This window comes from Lagenorhynchus albirostris, chromosome 12, assembly GCF_949774975.1.
Source record: "Lagenorhynchus albirostris chromosome 12, mLagAlb1.1, whole genome shotgun sequence".
In the NCBI taxonomy this organism is placed as follows: Eukaryota; Metazoa; Chordata; class Mammalia; order Artiodactyla; family Delphinidae; genus Lagenorhynchus; species Lagenorhynchus albirostris.
In genome coordinates, this window is record NC_083106.1 from 53,303,656 (window position 1) to 53,311,314 (window position 7,659).

Consider the following 7,659-nt stretch of genomic DNA (forward strand, 5'->3'; position numbering starts at 1 on the left):
TTACAGCGGTGTCCCCTAAAATTGTACAGTTTTTGAGAGAACTCATTGGTCACTTAACTTGGTTTTAAATTCTTGTCTTCATTTGCAAGGGGCAGCTTTCCAAGAAAGAGAAAACCTCTAGCATTGATCCCATTGATTTTACTGACACTACTTAAAATTAATGTTATATTAATATACTTCAGAGATAAAATTTCTCTATCACAATTTTTGGTTGATTTCAATACATCTGGGTAAAAAGAAGATATTAAAAAGTACATATGAAATATATGTATACATTTCCTACAATGATGATGCTACTTGAACATCTACACAATTTCTGTGTACAGTTTTCAGTCAGATTTAGCAGTGGCCAACATGGCTGTCTTGGTTCAGCACTATGGTCAGCGACTTCATAGAGAGTCATTGTGTCAGAGAAATCCAACACAGTGTACATGTACATACTGGGTAAGTTTCTCAAACCGATGTGATTCTATACTTCATATATTCCTAGATATGTTCATATAAATCAGTCTTAAGTTTTGTAATGTAAAGAATTTCCATTGTTATGCTTGGCAAACTACAAATTCTTTACCATGTGGTTCATCAAAAACCATACGTATTTATAATGCAAACACAGTCCTTTTAAAAAGCAAGAGAATCAAGTACAGGCTCTAAAGCATTTAAACATAAAAACTTACGGGTATTTATGGGCTACAGAATTTTAAAAGACAGTAATATTCTACTAAAAATTACCAAATAAGAAAACTCTTTAGCTGACCAAAATTTTGTATAGTCCCTTTCATAATCAATAGCTTTAATTACTTTTGAACTGATATATCTCTGAATCTCCATTTTCCTTTTTTTTCAATCAATTCCACTATGCATTAACATAAATGTTAACAGATCATTTCCTGACCTGAGCTTTCTAATACAATCCCTAAATTTGGTAGTTTTGAATAGCACTTCAATTATTTTAAAGAAACATCAATTCTATACCTGAAGACTGTTATGAAGACTGTTACCTGAAAACATGCATATATGTTTTATTTAACAACTTATTTCTCTCTTAATTATGATTTGTAAATTATGATAGCAGTGTGTTACAAATACAAAAAAAAATTATTGTGCATGATCAGATACCAAACATTATCAAACTATTAGACAGGTAACATCTATTTAATCTTCTCTTTGTTCAGAGTAAACAGGAAAAAAACCCCTTAAATCCACTATATTTATTAAAATTCTAGTGTTTTCTTTTTAAATTTACATGTACAACACACTTTAAAATAAGTCATTCTGAAGATTAACTTTGAGTACTACCATATTAAAACTTAATCTGTTTCACTTACAAAGAGATATAGTTAACTGCATTTTCCCCCATAATACAGTCAATTTTTAATTTAAATCGTGATTAATTTCACAACAAATTTTTCATTGTTTCTGAAAGAACTCTGGCACAGACATGTAATATGACACTCTACAATTTGACAAGGATTAATGAGGCTTGATCGTTGAATCATTTGCTTCCAGATCTATTGAGAAGCTCCTATAAACAGTTCTAATAACCAATATGCGCTACAAATTGATTCATATCCTTAAATTCTTTTTGACATTTTATTATCAAGCAACGATTAGCTGATCCTATTTGTAAAATGGAAGAGTCAAATAAAGCATTTTATTCATTTGTAGTACCTTCCCCTCCCCAGCAAGTACTAGAAAGAGGCCTATGTCAGTTTAATTCCTAAAGCTCTTTAGGAAATTTGGGCACCTGGATTGTCCTATTTCATACATTCAGAGATAAAGAATATGGGAAGCAAGAATTGTCCCCTAAATGAACACGGGTCTGTTAATTATTAGTCTAAATGCAGTACTATTACAGATTGTGTTGTTAATTTATAATATGACTCCTCTATTACATCTGTGCAAACTCATAACAGAAAAAAAATCCATGGCATAAATTTCATAACAATTAAATTTATATTTTGTAAACCACATAAACTGCCATAAATTCCCAATAATTCAATTTAAAATTTTGTAGTTTTCCCGCAGTCCTTATAAAAATTGTTTCGCAACTTACTGTTGGACTTAAAATTTTGCTTTACCAACAGATGCATTTTAAAAAGCGTTACTGCATTATCACCTAACTAAATATGGTAATAATCTGCACAAAAAATGAAACATGAGGATTTTTTTGATCCGAGTAAATATAATTTTAAGTCATACTTTTCTAAGGATGCTGTTAAATGTTTTAAAATTCATTCTAATACCAGTTGTCATGTGTAATTTTAACTTCCACAATATTTTGACCAAGAAATTCAAAACTACAATAAAACACGAGCATATTTTCCCCTCATTTAACAACTGTAGGTGTAAAGTTGTTACACGGTGAAGAATTTAGTTCTATGAGCAGTAATAATACCTGATAACCTTAATATCCTGTGGATGAAAACAAATCCACAGAGGGAACAGAAAGGAACTCAAGGAAACACAGGAACCTAAGATTTCAGTCTGTTACATGAAACAATTCAAAATGGCGGACTATTACTTACATTTAAGAAATTTCCGCAATGAAGACACTAAATACATACTGTAAGATGTTACTCGAAAACACTCAGTATTTATCAACGTGCAGTTTAAAAAAAAAAAAAAGTTTTTGGAGTACAAATCCTCGTAAGGCGCCCGCATCCAGTGTTCCAGTCAATAGTCAGTTACTGCTCCTGCGAATGTATTGATTCTTCTTTGGTTGTTTTCTTTTCAAAAGCAACCTAAGTCCAAGTGCGTTTTTCTCTCTCTGTTCTCCTCAAATCTTTAATTCTAATTCATGAATTTACATTACCAATCCCGACGCAAAAAGGATCCCCGACGCCTGCGGCTACAAAGCAGCTCCGCTGCGGAGTGCGCGAAGGGCAGGAGCGGACGCCCCCTGGCGGCGCAGACCCTCGGGCCCGAAGCGCCCACCCCGGCCACGCGGACCGGCTGCCGGGCCACCCAGCCCGCGCTGCACCATTGCCCCCGAGTCGCCCGCGCCCCCTCCCCACCCGGCCCGCCAGTTCCTGCTGCTGGGCGGCGACGGCCGCGGCGAGACCCGTCGGCCGTGCTAGCTACGCCGCGCCTGCACAGAGCGCCGACCCAGCGGCGCGGAGCGAGGAGAGAAAGGTGTGAACCCGGAAGTACATCGTCCGCCCGCATCTCGGTGGGAACACTGGGGCAATAAATCAGGGCCGGCGAAGGCAGGACACCGCTCTGGCTCCCAAACGGCAACTTGCTGCGAGACCTGTCACTTCCCCACCTGGCCCCGTCCTTCCCCCCTCCCTGGCGCTCACGCCTCCTCCTTTCTTCCTGCTCCGCCGCACAGAGCTCCACTCGACGTTGCTCACGTGCCAGACCCGGGGCCGCGAGCGGCGTCCGCACCCGCGCGCACACCCGGCCACACTCGCACTCGCCGGGCCGCGGGGCGCGCTGCTTACCTCCGGGGCCTCATGGTCGCGTCGCTCGCCCGGGTAGGGCGGGGGAGAGGGTGTGAGTACGTGTGTGGCGTTTAGTCCGGGGGGACGGGGCGGAGGAAGGGGCCTGGAGTCTGTCACTTCCTGAGGGAGCGCGGCGGCCGGAGACCCGGGATGCGCGCGGCGGGGCCGGGAGGGTTAGCACATTGTGAGCCGGCGAGGGGACGCGGCGCGGAGGGGCCGGAGAGCGAGGGCGGTGCTCGGCTACCGGAGTGGAAGCCGCTGTTGCCGCCGCTCCGCCGCCACAGCCGGGCGGGGAGGAGGGGGCTGGACCGGGGGGGGGAGCCGCGGAGCGCGGCGGCGGCGGCGACACCAGGCTGTTCGACTCGAGCCCTGCGTCAGGCGGCGGCACGCGCACACCTGCCCGTCGCCGCTCCCGGCCTCACCATTGGCTGCCCGCTCCGAGCGCGCGAGATTGAACTTTCCATTCATTCTTGGGCCGGGCGGGCGCGGGCGGCGGCAGCGGAGCTTTCCCCGCGGGCTCGCGGGGACGCGCGCCGCCCGCCCCGACCCGAAGGCGCGTCCCCGCGCGGGCTGTGAGCGCGCACGGTCGCCGCCGCCGCCGCCGGCTCTTCTCTTGGCGGCTGCGAGCTTAGGGGCCTGTCACTCGGTCCCGCCGCGCGCTGCACTGGTTCCTGGAGGAGCCTCAGATGGCGATCCCTGGGCCGCGCCTGGAGAGAGGCAGAAGCGAAACTGTAAGAAGGTACCAAATCGTATCCTCAGCCCCGCTGTCTGCTCCTTAACCAACAAACGCTGTGGAGGTACTAGGAGATAGTGAACTCCTAATTGTGCAGTTCAAAGCAATAATGAGTAACGTATCTCAGAATCCAGTGAGCATCGTAGATAATGTCAGAAGTTTGAGGAACCTACTATCAGCTCAGTTCTACATTGTATTTCCTAAACAGTAAAATACTCAACCTCAAATTGAATACAGACATTATCTCACAAAATGCCAAAAGATCTGTGGCCAAACATACTGTGTACTATGTGTTTACCTAACTGTGGTATTTTGGTATATCTTCCCAAAATATCACTGCTTTCTCCCCTATTATTTTCTACCGCGACTTCATAGTTCTTTCTTGTCAAAGTTTCTCTTTATTTTCTCAGAACCAAATGCGTGGTCCTGATCAGTCATTGTCTGATCAACTGCAAAACTGAACACAGCCTTGTGATCTGTGAATGGGTCTGATCAAATATAGATTATTTGGTGGAACTGATTCAAAGGATTAAATATTACAGCAATCTAAAAACCAGATGTGTGTATATAATTTCCGTAAATTAAAAGTGGAAAAGTTTGAACATGACTAATAAAGGCCAGTTAGCTGGATAACCTGTGACTAAAAGGCAAGCCTCCAAACCATTCCTGTGTAATGATGATCATTTTTTTCCCTTCCAATTCCTGGATTAGGATTAGGAAACCAGTTCATCTGTCAGGGATAACCACAGTCTAGAAAAAACACTTCTGGCCTGGGGATAAGTGCAGACAAAGTGATCAAAAGCAAAATACCATTTGACTCCCCAAGAATTTTCCAGGTCGGCCACCTTTGATACATTTACTAAAAGGCTGCCCAATTTCCCACTGAACATGTGTAGAACAGAACGTGACTGACTTTAAAGTTGCCTTTACACTGGCAAGTTCATAAAGTAAATACTTCACATTACTTATTGAGTAGTACTGAGGATTCTTTTGGATACAATTCTTAGTTTTAACCATTGTATCAATCTATTGCAATAAATTTAATACAATACTACATACTTTATGATTTCAAAAATAATTTAGTGGAAAAGGATGCAGACGTTGGTCACTAGAAATAAAAACAGCAATTAATTATATGTCACCATCTGAAATATGATATGATTGACTTAAAAGCATTATAGTAATTTTTTATTTATGAGTAGAGCTTACAAATGATACACTTACAGAATGAACTGGGTTGTTCTTGTTGTCTTTTTTTTTTTTTGCAATACTCTGTCTTTTAGGTGCTTTGTAAGACTTTAAGTATATTTATGTAATACCTGTTCAAAGTCCTGAGAAGAATTGTAATCAGAAAACAAAATTTAAAACATTAAAACATAACCTAGACTTAGTATTCCAAATAATCACGAGGTCATATTTCTTTTTGATTTCAAAAAGAAACTAATTATCACCGTGGCATCATGGTGCTGTTACAAAAATGAAAAATGGGACATTGTAATATTTAATGTTTTATTTCATATCAGGTTCCAGGAAGGGGAGATAATGAACTTTGATAGACTAAGCGCTTACTAAAGAATATCTTAGCGTGATTAGAAGTGGATGAAAAGCCGCAAGAGAACATTAAAGGCAAATGAATTTATCATTTGGGTGTGGCTCTTGACAATTACTTACTAAAAATGTATCTTTCTACCTGGGGCTGTGGCGGTAATTTGCTTTACTTTAAAAATTATATCTGATAATTACTCCCTGAGAGCACAGGATTTATCTTACTCTTCTTAATATCCTCAATGCCTACAACAGTGCCTGACACATAGTGGATATAAAAGAAATGTCATTTTTTAATTAGTGTAGGAGAATGCACCCTGAATACATTTTCAAGCAACTAATTAACAAGACATTTAGAAAATATAGAATGTGGTGTATTATATCTCACCCTCCCCTTTTTTTGATGACTATAGTATATGAAAGTAAGTCCCAGAGATCATGTCATTTTACTTATGAATTACAAGTATTGAGTGTTATGATATTGAAAAACTAGACTCTTTATATCTTTATTTTCCTGCTCTAAAACAATTTTTAAACTAGAGTTTAAGAAAAAGGAAAGATTAGATTTTTTAAAAAATGAATAAAGAAAGGTTAGTGTTCTATTTGTTTGCTGGAGCCCACCCAAAAAACTTCATCTTAACTTGATCATCTGCAAAGACCCTATTTCCAAATAAAGTCACATTCACAGGTACTGGGGGTTAGCACTTCAACATTTTTTGGAAGGGGCACAATTCAACCCATAAGTTATCATTGTTAGAACTAGATGATTTTGCTTCTTCACTGAAAAATGAATATCTTTCTGCAGGGAACTGACTAGATCCACATAGGGTTTTTTCCCCCTGTTTATTATGGTAAAAGAAATAACTCCAGTCACAAACGCTTATTTTAGACTTCTATATGCCTATCACAAATATAATTTGTCATCTTTTCAAAATTAAAGTTTATAAAGCAAGCGCTATCACCCAAACTATAAGGTATCTATTGAACTGTCTCTCACATATAGAGGAGAAAAATGAAAATGGGCAGAAAGTTTAACATTCATAAAAGTTATGACAAACTTGCACTTGCCTATACAACTGGCAAAAATCCTAGTTTGACAGCACTGTTGGCAAGATTGTGGGTAAACCACTACCTTCATACACTGCTGTGGGAGTGCAGGAGAGGCACGACATTTAGAGAGGGCATTTTGGTGATATCTATTAAAATTATAAATATACTCTGTGACCTAACAGTCCCTCTTCTGGAAAATTATCCTACAGATATATAAGTGCACACATAACGAATTATGTGTGTACCTGGGTTGAACATTTTTATCATAGCAAAAGAATGGAAATAACCTGTATCCATTGACAGAGGCTGAGTAAATAAAAAGCAATGGTACATTGATACAATGGATGGAAAATCTCTCTGTGTACTTATATGGAAAGGACTCTAGGATACATAGTTAAATATAAAAAGCTGCATGCCAGACACTTTTGTGTGAGAAAGGGAGGAGATAATATGAGTATACTGCTTATATTTGTCATTATTTGCATATAGAAATGCTAGAAAGATACTTGGGAAATGAAACATGTGCCTACGGGGGACAGATAGATCAGAATGGATGGAATAGAGGTGGGAGCAAGACTTAAATATATGCCTGTTATATAGTTTTGATATTTGAACCATGTAAGTGTATTACTTATTTGAAAAAATTTTAGTAAAAGCAATAAAGTATGATGAGGTATTAATGCTAATTCTATGAAACACACTCTTTAAAACCCTTCTGTTTTTTGAAAACTCAATTGTTTAAAAAAAAAATCTCCAAAAAATGAGAGAGAGTGGATCAATGAAGCAAATATGACAAAACCTTAACTGTTGAATCTTGGTATAGGTATGTGGTAGTTCATCGTACTAGTCTCTCTAATTTTATGTATTTGAACATTTTCATATTTC

The 7,659-nt window shown here is 39.9% G+C and overlaps 1 protein-coding gene across 1 annotated transcript in view; it reads right to left on the reverse strand.

Annotated features, from left to right (window-relative positions):
* LIN28B (lin-28 homolog B) overlaps positions 1-3,571 on the reverse strand; it is a 127,995-nt gene extending 124,424 nt beyond the window's left edge. The window contains exon 1 of the mRNA XM_060167912.1: positions 3,447-3,571. The gene's annotated coding sequence lies outside the window, so the exon portion shown is untranslated. The remainder of the gene's footprint in view (positions 1-3,446) is intronic.
* Between the last annotated feature and the right edge of the window lie 4,088 nt (positions 3,572-7,659).